The 12,822-nt window shown below is 36.0% G+C and overlaps 1 long non-coding RNA gene across 1 annotated transcript; it reads left to right on the plus strand.

Moving 5' to 3' along the window:
• The first annotated feature begins 8,340 nt into the window (after window positions 1–8,340).
• On the plus strand, window positions 8,341–8,666 carry LOC116168171. The gene is made up of 2 exons (XR_004144723.1): window positions 8,341–8,468; window positions 8,524–8,666. It is a non-coding gene; the product is annotated as an uncharacterized LOC116168171 (long non-coding RNA).
• The last annotated feature ends 4,156 nt before the right edge of the window (window positions 8,667–12,822 follow it).

The raw sequence follows: 12,822 nt of genomic DNA on the forward strand, positions 1-12,822 counted from the left end.
TTTGAGCGCTCGCAAATGGGAAACGTATACGGAACAATACGAATAGTAGTTTGTTTCAAATTTTGACAGCACGTTTCTTTGCGCGCTCTTAAAATATCCTTCGCTTTTTTGCGAGCGGTAGATAGCTGGCGTAATTTGATATTCGAATGCGTTTTGCTTTGAATATAAAGTATAGTGACCAGTTGATCGTCAATTTAAAAAATTTTATCGAAAATAGAAGAATTGATAAACATTTTGGCCATTCAAGATTTTAGATTTTTTACGTAATTTGGTTTTCCGGGAACTATAGGGTGCATAGACTGCACGCATGTGCCCATTTTTCCTCCGAAAATTGAGGATCCGGAGTATCCTGAATATTTATATATAAACCGAAATGGTTACCACTCTATTAATGTGCAGTCGGTAAGTTTAAAGAATGGAAGATGAGTGGATAACGTTACAAAAATGTTGTTAGATATGTGACAGCAGCCTCAACATTCTAAATGTGAAAGCAAGGTATCCGGGAAGTAGGTACTAACGATGCATATAGATATACCTATATCAGAAAAAACTCGTTGTTGATCCATTCTCTAAATGGGGTGATGAACCATATAGGAAATAGACGACTCAATTCCTCAAAGGGGAAGGTTTTGAGAAATTGAGTTTTCCTATTTATGGAATCAATCAAATGTCCATGGTCTTATGCAGCAATTACATCGATTAGTATTGGGTGTGTGACACATTTATTAATAAATGTAGTTCCTTACACTAATACTTATTCTTTACAGGAAATTCGGGATATCCCCTTCGCTCTTGGTTGTTAACACATTTTAATAATGTGGAACCAAACACTCCAGAAAGCCGTTACAATAATCTCCACAAAACAACAAAGGCAACAATAGAGATGTAATGGTTTGTTAAAGAAGCAATTTCGTTTTTAATTCAGGTGTTGTCAAATCTATCAATCGCATCTTTACGATGATCGTAAGTAAAGTTGCGAATAATAGAAACTGTCACTCAAAAATTGATTGTTTTCTTGACATTCGTAACTACGTACACGTAACTTGGCGTATTCGCAAAAAAACGATCGCATCTCAAAAATTGACCCCCCAGGTGCGATCCGGAATGGCAGACTGTAAGCCGATCGCTACTCCAGTGGGTCTGGGTACGAAGCTTTTAAAGAGGAGAGCACCGCAGACTTTCAAATCCTGCAGAAATTCGACTTGACATGTCCATGCTAGAATACATGAAATACAAACTAATAAAATAATAATTGTATTCTTTCACGATAAACACTTACGACGTAGTGTGTAGGTCATATTTGAGCTTATACAGGTACAAGTGCTTGTAAAATGTCAAGTAACGAGTAGCCTGCTTAAGAGGTTATGACAACAAATCGATATATTTCGTTTACCTGAATAATAATTTCTGTTGACTCAATACAGAGTAACGCAAATCGCTGCAATCCTATTGTTAAAACAGGTAAAAAGGAATATTACACCCAAAACACTTATAAAATACACCTGAAATCTGCCAAGTTGAATTAGGAAATCGGCCCTCGCCGCAGTGTTGCCATAATTCTCAGCACGGCTTGTAAATGTACATACAATTGTGCTTTAATCCTAAAAGTAGATAAAATGAATCAAATAATTATGCATTCTGATGACACGTGTCATTCTTATTTCAAATGCACGATATAAAATGACGTTCAGAACATATGACAATTCTGTTTCTATTAAAACGATCGCGACGGCGTAATCTAAGCTTGCTATTTTTGACGCCTCTAAATTAAATTCAGAATTGTCAGAAGTTTTACAATAATTTATATGGCTTCTGCTATAAAATAAACTTTTGTATTATACACGACGATAAAGGGAAACTAACCATCTTGTGAAAGTTAATTCACTCGTGGCTGCGCCACTCGGTTGTTAAAATATCCCTTTATCGTCATGTATAATAAATAACTATGACTACTATCTTCTAAAAAAAAACAGTTGTATTAGTTATACCATTGTATATGCCTTAAGATAAAAAAGTTATCGTGATCGATTTACAAAAAGCGCATTTCCACAGTATCAATCTTTGTCTGAAAATCTTAGTTCGAGTTACTCCAGACAAATTCGTTTTCAGCCATTTAAACAAAACGAGTCAGCATACCTATACATGATGAAAGCGCATTTTTGGTAATACAGATTAGTATTTTATGTACGACTGCTCGATACAACCGTGATTAGAGTCGCAATGAGCGGCCATAATTTGCAATATTATGGCCTAGTCCATAATGATAAAGTAAAACGGCCACCTGCCAATGTGACGGTCGTAGTTAGGTGTCGATCCAAGGTAAATGCAAGTATTTTAGAAATACTTGACAAATGCTTGACATCTGTTGTCAATGATATATAGATTTAATCGTTTATTGAATTCCATGAAATTTTCTTCTTTAAGGGTTGTTTCAGCCGTACATAAAGCTTTGTATATATCACGTCCATAAATAGGCTTTATGTGGACTCGTCATATTCATTTGCGCCTCGCTCGCAAGCTCGCTCGGCTAAATAACCGACTCGTCCATAAAGACCCAGTTTATGTACATGATATACAGGGTGTCCCTAAAAGGTCTGTAGAACGCGCTACCATGGGTTCTTGGTATCAAAATAGGACGATTTAACCCAACTTACCTCTATCCAAAAGTGCTTCGGTAAGGCGCTATCTACCGCCAAAGATTTAAAAAAAAATCGTTATTTTTATTTTATCGGAAAATGGTTTTGCTGATTAAAATGAAATTCGGGATGTGAATGTCTAATGTAAAAAAGGTCTTTGTGATATCACCGTTTTGATTGTAGTTGCTATGTAGGTGGTAAAATACTGACCATCCACATCTGAAGAGGTCTAAAACTTTTTAACTACTATTTTGACAGTTCTGAATTTTTAGACACTGATAGACAGTTTACTTGCAAGCATTTTTTGTCTCTTGATGAATATCGCTATCTGTGATGGTTTACGAAAAAAAAATAAATTAGGCATGATGAATGGCATGCACCATACATGCGATTGTTCCTCAAAAAATCAGAAGATGGCTGTTAAACCTTAGAGTGGCGTAACGTTTGTTTGTTGTTTCTTAAACTTGAACAATTTACGTTTTGCTTGAAGACTTAAAATTTCATTGTTAAAATTGTAATATGGCCTTTCAATACAGTAACGCAGACACGCAGTTGAACAATTTACGGCCGTTACTATATAAATTTAAATACTTATCCAATTTTTTAGGTGAACTGGAAATGAAAACCATTTATTATGGATTAGTTCAGTCGCGAATCTCGTACGGAATTGTCGTATGGGGTAGCGCTTACCGAACGTTACTCTACAAGTTAGAAGTCTTACAAAAAAGGTTTCTTAAAATAATCTATAAAAAGAGTCGCTTGTATTCTTCTAGTTTGTTATACGAAGAGGCGAGTGTATACGACATCAAACAACTTTTTTTCTATAAAATAGTAATGAAACAATTCCGTGAAAAACACTTAGCAAACTTTATCTGCCATCCGCATTTCACTAGATTATGTCACCGGAGTAATATAGTAACATGTGCAGCCAGAAAAAGGATTGGTCAAAAATCTATTTCTTATTTATCATCTAGATTTTTTAACATTTTGCCTGAGGATATAAAAAGAAAAACTTCCGTCAATAGTTTCAAAAATAGTGTCAAAAAATTTATTTTAAATAGGAAAGAATTTTATAAGCGTTGTTATTGATATGATATAGGGTAAAGGTTGAGCATCAGTCAGTCTTTATTTTTACATTTGGTCCATGTTTATTTTTTATTTTATTTTATTTTTGTTTTTTTTTGTTTTTTTTTTGTTTTGTTTCAATTCGGTGTATAGGTACCATGCTTGAACCCCCACGCACAAGCTCTGCTTTTGTGGGTACCATTATTTTATTTTTCTTTTGCAAAGTTATTGTAACCATATACACTTATATATACAAAAAAAAAAAAAATAAATAAATTATTATTATTATTAAGTCCATCAGTCCAATTCTGTAACTTGAAATATCCTTAGCAACTTGTTAATACTGAAGGTAATTGCTAGATGAGCAACATTTGTTAACAGTGGTATTCTGTACTGACAAACATAGCAATGTTGCTCAAAATTTTAACAATTCAATTGCTTGACCCATAGCAATAAGTAACTGGTAAAGTGCTGTTGTTAAGTCTTAGCAAGTGTATTTCACCCGTTCAAATATGGCAGGTGGATGGTTTAAATACGAATTTTTAAACGCTGTTGAAGATTCAATTCTTCCCATAATTCATTAAGTTTTTTAATTTCGTTTGGAGCAGTTTTTTCATGAACTAACATGGCATTTTTAGCGCATTTTCCAAAGAAGTTGGGTGCGCTATTGCAGCCACTTTCTCTGTCCGTCTGTCCGAGGGCTTAACTACTCCTACAGTTCAAGATATTTAGTCCGTTCTTTTTCGTTCGGTAGCGTATAGCTCTGGCATCTGAGCCAAGGAAAATCTTGACGATTAAATTGCGCAATGTCAACTTTCCTATTTATAGAGATATTTTTTTGAAATTTTAAACATAGATGTCTCTAGTAAAGATAAGCATATCGCATATTGTAAACATGAGATGTGCGCATGCACAAACTGCGCAACAGTCAAATTTCTTATTTCTTATTTATAGAGAAATTTTAATAACATATGCTTCTAGGAAAGATAATCGTATTAGGCACCTGAACCAAGAAAAATCGTAACAATTAGACTGTGCATGCGCATTATGTATGAAACACGTTTGAAAATTCAACGGCATATGAAGGAAAACGAGACTAAGTTTCAAAATCTGTGCTCACATTACAACCTTAGGTTAGGTACTATCGAAATGATCTGGCGGCAATAATTGACTAAAACTAAGGAATTTCGACACGAAGCTGTATTCCATCCGTGTTGTGCAATTACGTATGTTCTGTTAAAACGCGCGATTTTTGTGTCCATTATTTTTATGTGGTAATATCGGCCGTGAAATTTCCTAATTAGCGTCACTTTAAATTGAACTTGACCTAATAAAAATGAGTTTAGTCCCCATGTTTACGTTTTGTTCGGTTGGATAAGTAAAATGCTAATTAATTAGTAAGAAAAAGATACGAACGTCATCCCTCTTAAGTTGAAGTGCTTTTGTTCGTTAAGAAATAATAATTCATAAGTCTACCTAATTACGCATATTTGAGAACACCATCCTAAATATAAGTGCGAAATTATGCGTAATAGCTTGCAGTGTCTTTCGAGATAGATTGCTGGGAAGCTAAATTCTTATGCTTTGTAATGACTTTGGGGCTTTCAGTTAAGGATTCCTAGTATAACATTTTTGGTTACGCTGACTATTATTATTGGTTCATTGTATAACAGTTCCTGGTTCTAAGTAAATATAATGAACGCAGATTATTCTTATTGCAACGTATTATCTGTAATGCTAACATTACCTACATGAATATTTAAGCAATCCATCATAAAACAGTTAAATGAACCTTATCATTTATCTCGCATACACTGGGCTTATTTACACTTAGTAACTTACTAAACTCCTAATACAGTCACTATTGATTTAATGTGGGAATCCAAATTGTTCGAGAGATTGCCAAAGGCAATTTCTGCATTTAGTTAATAGCGATAAATACTACACAGCGCGCCTCATTGGTAGTATTTGTTATTTTTGGTTTTGTACGTTACGGTGCCCGTTTTTTTACTGCATAATATACTGTTGCGTAAACTGACGGACGGGCGTTTTGCTTGAGATCAGCACCTACAGTAATGATGAGTCACCCTCTATGATATGAATTTCAAATTAGATACATTTGGAAGAAATGCTTGGTAAAGCTAATTAGTTTCAAGATAAGCAGATTTTATTCGCCGAAGTTTATCGCTCGACAACGCTTGGTACAAGGAAGTAGGAGCGGATGTAGGGGAAGGGAAGAATGTGTTAAATAGCAGAGACGGACGTTAAACGGCACTTTTGGTTAAGCTTTTTGTTTAGTGAGCTCGTTGTTGTGTATGACAGTCTGCCGTAATCAGGTTTGTTTTTGAGAGATAGTGTTGTGAATAGTAAAGTGTGATATAGAGAAAGTTAATAGCTCTAAGAGATTTTATGGGTATGCTCCACATTTCAATAGTAATGTTCGTACTTCCCTCTATATTTAATCGTTTGCCAAAAGCGACCCGGTGTGTCGTCGTGTGTGGGTTCGCCATCAATTTGTTTACCAGCTCTTAGCGGACGCAGTTGTCTGGAGTCTAGCAAGGCGGAGAACGTAGGCCCTTGCATAGGACGACGACATGGGGCAGTTCGTGTCACTGGTCGAACAATAGTTGAAGCTCGCTATCGAGGTGGTGGTGCTCTTTAGTGTCTGCACTCTGCAGGGCCCTCACCAGGTACTTGATGGTCTTCTATAGCGTTGTCTGCGAAAAAAAAGGAGAAACCTATGGGGGGAGGTGTTATAAACTTGAAACTTCCAATTCATATTTCAATTTGTAATGTATACTTAAAAACACTTAAATTTTCTTTTCTTTTTTCAACAATTAGGAAACTACTTCCATTACAAGAAAGGCCGATTTTCTACCTCTTAACGGTAGGTGTTCATTATTCATTTACAATTTTTTTATCCGAACCGCACTATTATACAATGCGGCGGTTGTAGAAGTAAACTTGTGCGGGATGTTACGACTGTCGTTGTGAATGCTTTCAATATATGGATGTTGCAATCGAGACCATAAAAGTCTTTATAGTAGAGTTATAAAAACATACTACGTCTACGAAATTGAGCACGTCCAACGTATAGGGTATTCAAATACCTATGCTACCGAGAAGATGGATGTTATCCCCCATTATTCTCTGAGGCGATTATGTGCGCGCGATTTGAACATTCACCTCTTAGTACCAGAAGAAAGCGGCTATGTTACCTTTCTCTACAAACTTGTGTCCAATGCTATCGATTGCCCTTCTCTACTAAACAAAATCAGGTTCCGCGTTCCAAGATTGTCGTCAAGATGCGCAGCAATATTCAACCCGTTTGGATGCAGAACTGCTGCGTTACAGAGATCACCAGTTCATTTAGTGTGCTCACTAGTGAACGAATTACCTTCCACAACGGATATATTTAATATCACTTTAAACGAACTGTTACAATTCGTAGAATGAAATTTGGTTGTATCTGAGTTGAATTTTTAGATTGTGTTTGTTTATTTTTTTCTTGAATAGTTAACGGCTCGCAATAACTTTAATATTTCTTTTTTAGATATTGTTCTGTTGTAGAGTATTTACTTGTTTGGACAATAAATATTATTATTATTATTATTATTATACTAGATTATTGAAAAGTTAGTATTTTTTAAATCTGAGGTAGCGCAAAGCACTTCAATATCATTAATTTATCACTTTTTGAGTGCCCGCCGGCTGTAGCTCGATGCGAGATATAGCTTGTTTCAGCACACCCAATTTTTATCAAAATTTAAGGTACCTATTCTTCTCAAACGATAACCGATAGATAAAAGAAAGATAGTTTATCGTTTGCAAAATAAAATACTTGGTGTAATTTCACTTAGAGATTAAATTTATGATAAAATTGATTGTCGTTGAACGTCTGTAAACCAGCAACTACGCGTGGGCCATTTTTCGGCCATCAAAGTCAAGCACTAGTCCTTTGTTCTAAAACCAAATGTATAATTATTGGCTTCGACAACTGTCGACAAGTAAGCCCAAAAAGTTAAATTCAATAATTGACAAATGAGAAATACTTACGTACTGTACAAGATGAAATGTATTAGTTAAACAAACTGAGAAACATAAAGCATATTAATAACTGCCTCTTGTCAAAGAACTGAAAAGAAAGTCATGTGTTAACTGTAAGAATGTTCAACACGAAGCAATGAGATGTTTAAGAACAAAGACAACTCAACTGATATGGCGGGCATCAGCACGGCATAGCCATATGTCTTATTTTTGCACCAACATACCTATAACCCTATACCTACTAAAGTAGTTGACCAGTGGCCGTTTGTAAAGGCTGTTGCAGAGATCAATAAAAGCCCCGTTTGACTTATTTTTAAGAACCACTTTACGGCATATTCAAAAAATTCTAAAAAAAAAACAGTAGGTAGTATAGGATGATAAAAAAATTAATAAACTCTTTTTAGCGCATTTTCCAACTCATTGTCAAAAGAGCATTGAATTGCACTTTGATCGATATCTAAAATGCTAGTTCGGAGCATCTTACCTATATCGTATCAAACTGTCTTATCTATTACTACTAATCAATAAAATTTTTGGAACGTAATTCTCCGATATAAAAGCAGAAGTATTTCTCTCTCACTGTATTAGGGTTTTTGCTTTCGTATCAGACATGTGTCGTATTTTCCTGTTCTTGCTCTTTGTTGGAATTTTGTCCATCAACGGAATTGTGGCGGAGACTTGTTCGTGCAAATTCTCCTGTTCATCGGCAGAAATCAAGCGGTAAGTTATTAAATTCGCAACATCCTAATGAATTACTATTAAATTGCAATTACAGATCGAAGTGCAAAGAACCCAGTATAGTATCTCCCGCCATGTACTGGTGTTGCAAGTAAATGTGTGTAGAAATACCAGTTTCCTTGCATTTACGCAAGCTGTATAACATATGTTAGCGTTAAAAATAATAAATGTTTACTAAGACAGTTATGGAACAAAAACTCCACACCTTTCGTAGAAATTGGTATACCTAATTTGTTACATATCATCATATGAGATGCAACCACGAACTTATAAATTAAGATGGACTACTAATGCTGAATTAACAAATGACACCTACATGGGGGCCGCCATGATGTGTACTCACATGGCGCGAAATTCAAATCAACCAATAAACAAGCATTAACCCAACATTAACCTCACGTTTTCTAAATAAATTACTGTGACACATGTCATTTTCCAAGGCTGCAATAGTCTCAAAACTTGAGCACTAGGAAAATAACTAAAATGTGCACATCATGGCGGCGCCCATGCTAGGGCCATTTTAAAGTCACTAGATATATTTTTCTATATTTAGTGACTTTAGCTCATTTCTACCTCTATGCAAGTGTTTGATCACCAGTCCATCTTAATTTATAAGTTCGTGGATGCAACGTATACCATACAAGTATACTATACGCAGTTTTACATCCAAAAACAATACTCAGTGCTACCTTTTCCATTTGATGGTAGATGGTAGGTACTACACCTCAGCCGTTGATAAAATTTGGCATGCTCTAGCTTAATGTACGTCCTGCGATTCAAAGCAATGGATGTTTATCTATTTCTAAACAAGGACTTATGATACTTTAAGAATCATCGACATTCGAATAGTTTGATACACTTCACTGGAAGAACAATAGCTTCATTCGCAAAATCTTCGAGACCGCTAACGATAAATTGTGACGAACTCCGGTTTAAGTCCACGCACACCCGGTCGCCTAATCAAAAAAAAGAAAGACAATTAGTTAATATTCATTTAATGAAGTACTAATAAAATAAGTATTTATAACTCATTTGAGTCGGACGGTCGGTCACTCGGGCACCACCAAGATTTAATCCAGCAACCCCTAAATCCTGGGAAAAGGGCGGTTTCGGTACGGACAGGTGTTGGCAGCTTCGGGTAGCCTCAAGTTGGAGAAAGAATCGTCCCACGGGTCGGCAAGAGTTCAGCACAAAATGGCGGCGGTCACTTCCGGATTACCTAAAACAAAATATGGCCGACGGCTCCCGACGGTAAATTTCCTAACGGGAACAAAGCAACAACGTACAAATTAAATAACGGTGTCAATGGGAAATAAAAGGGGAAAAGCAAGAAGAAAAGAATATACTTCATCCCCCCCTTAATTGAATTAATTGAAAGTTACTAAGCGCTTACCTTAGTTAGTAACGGTGCGGTGGTTGTTTTATTCACTTTAACAGCGGCAGGCAAACGATGATAAAGCTATCCAAAGAAAACACGGTAGTTTAAGCTTAAGGCGTTAATAAAAGCTTAGCGGAAGGGTGGCAAAAGTTACGGTTAGTGCAAAAAGGTAAAAACCCAAAACGGTAGTTAAAAGGAAAGGCCTACGGTCGCTCAAACGGCAAAACGGTAAAACAAATGGGTTTTGGTTGATTTGAAATGAGACGGTTTCGCAAATTAGAGAAATCAAATGACATACTTACAACTCGAAAGTATGAAGCAGAAAAGAGCCTTCTCAAATTGAGCGTTTACCTTTTAAAGAAAACCCATTTTGGTAGAAGTGGAACAGTGAATTTCCAGAGCCTCGCTGTATTCGCACCGAGCGCGTTGGCAAATAATTCGGTCCTGTGGTTATCGTGAAAATCTTGGACAACTTGCAAACAACTAGAAAAATTACAGCGCCTCTGTGGACACCTCCCTCGACGGTTTCTGACAAGGTTTACTGCCGCCCATTAACCTGGCATTCATTAACACCTACCTAATTAAGGGCAATCAAACCTAAATACTCATCAATGTCAATCCAATCTGCAACTAGCTCCCTTGGACTTTTTCTTTTCAAACGGCCCTATCGCTTTAACACTCTTATCGCAACATGCAGGAATACGGGCTGGACTGCAAAACTTGTAAACAACTCGATTTGAACTCGTTCTATCCTTGCTTTTACTTATAAACGAGTTTATAAACACCTTATAAACAATTAACGGCGCTGAAACTAAAGAATATTAATTGTCCCTCATCTTCGCCAGAACAACACTCTTCGGTGGTTACAAAAATTATTCCAAGATTCCAGCTAGTATGGTCGTAGGGCGTAGGCGGACTAATTAAGTACGGAATCTCGTCTCCATGGCATCGCGGAAACTTCTCGAAATTACGGTTTTCTATGTAACGAAGCCCAAACCAATCGGTACTATACAGGGTGGTCCTCGTAAACGGCAAACTCCACGCAGAAATTCCGGGTGCTTTGTTTCAAAATTTTTTGGGTTCTTCCACACTGCATATTCTAACTGATAAGGCAATCGAAATGGGTTTGGCTGAGTACCTCATAGTAAGAATAAAGATGATGGGCGCACACGCTATATGAAAACGTGAAGGCTCGTTTGAAAATTAATCAACATAAGCACAACTGCCAGTGACTTGCGGTCTGCGGACATACAGAAAACTAATCATTAGCACTAGTCAGTGCCGTGAGGTTTAACTACCTATTCAATTTAATTTTTGTTTATGCAGTGCAGCCGTTAAATAATCCCTTCTACCCTTCTCAATTGATCGGGACTCCGAAAAAGAATCCTAGAAAAGAAACTGAAGGACCAATAACGATCCCGTTCTCGAGTTCACGAACGCCATCGGTATTCTTCTAGAAGCCGGTCTCCCTCTTAGTCCTCAGCTGGTAGACATTTTTGAAGGTATTTGAGGCACGCTGAAAACTTGTCCAATACTTCTCCATAAATACCCAAACACAGATTTGCAGACCTGTCCGAGTAGTAGCGGGGGACTACATCAACCCTTATATTTTTAAAGATCGAAATGCTTGTTCCAAAAAATGTTCTCGAGGCATTTCGAAATTTTTACACCTTTAAATTTAATATTTAATTTAATATTTTTTCCACATTTGAAAATGCAAAACAATAAAGCAGGTTTCATTTGAAAAAAATCAACTTTTTAAGGTTTGAAGTAATTAAACTTGACCATTAATTTTAAAATGTTAAAACCTTGTAGAAAGGCGATCAAAATTTAAATCATTCGCATGTAGCATCACGTTAGAATTATTGATTTTGGAAGACTTTTTGGAATCAAGTCAACGGAGCCATAGATACAGGGCGCTAAAGAAAAGCAGTCAAACGTCAAAAAGTTTGAAAGTGAATAACTTCAAAACCTTTGATGCTAGGTATAGGAAAATGTGGTATCAATCGAGGTAGATTTTCATGTAGATTTCGAAGATGCAATAAAATATAGGGTATTCTATTTAAAATAAGAAAGTTTATATCCACATTCGGTAAAAACGGAAGTGAAATGATCATATAATTATTTTTTATTATACCTGAATCACAATCTCCGTTTTAAACACTCAAATGCGTGCGAAAAAGGGCCTTTAAAACACACGTGCTTTAAAGTTGCTAAGTAACGATACTTCAAGTTTGACTTTTAAAACTGTCATCTGGATGAAATAAAAAAATCCTCTTAGGTCGCTTTCTGTAAATGCAGAACATTTCTTTGGCTTTTGTACCTATCCTTTGGTTGAAGCTTTCACAAACGCGCGTAATTTAGGGTATGCTTCCAAATCTGTTCCACTTTTTAATCGCAGCATTGCTTTAAAGTTTTGAATGAATGCACCAAAATATAGAAGATTTAAATACCTTTGACATTTCCTTCATATATGCCAGCATTATGGATGCATTTAAGACTGTATTCGTAAGTAACTCCTATTCATCCATGGAAACAACTTTTCATATTCTTTATAATAGGCTTTACTGGAGTTGGATTTTACACCTACCAACGTTTGTTTAGATTTTACAACAACCGATTTAATGGACGGTGTATTATCTTTTTCAACGGAAATCGTTTAATTCACAAAGACGATGATTTTTATAAGCAAACGTCAAGTGACATTTCCATGGCAATCGTGAAATTTCGAACACCCAGCCCACTTAATTAAACATGTATTCGAGTATAACGTCAATATGACTTCATTGTATTTCCTATTTTTAAATTATACTGCAGGTATAATAAAAAATACTATAAGATACACCTGTATAATTGATCTTTAAAGCACTTGCAACGTTAAAGGCACTCCGCTTTGCGTCGTGCCCTTAAACTCGTTGCGCGTGCTTTAAAGACTTGATTATACACTTGTATCTTAAA

Source organism: Photinus pyralis, unplaced genomic scaffold (genome assembly GCF_008802855.1).
Source record: "Photinus pyralis isolate 1611_PpyrPB1 unplaced genomic scaffold, Ppyr1.3 Ppyr1.4_LG4, whole genome shotgun sequence".
NCBI lineage: Eukaryota > Metazoa > Arthropoda > Insecta > Coleoptera > Lampyridae > Photinus > Photinus pyralis.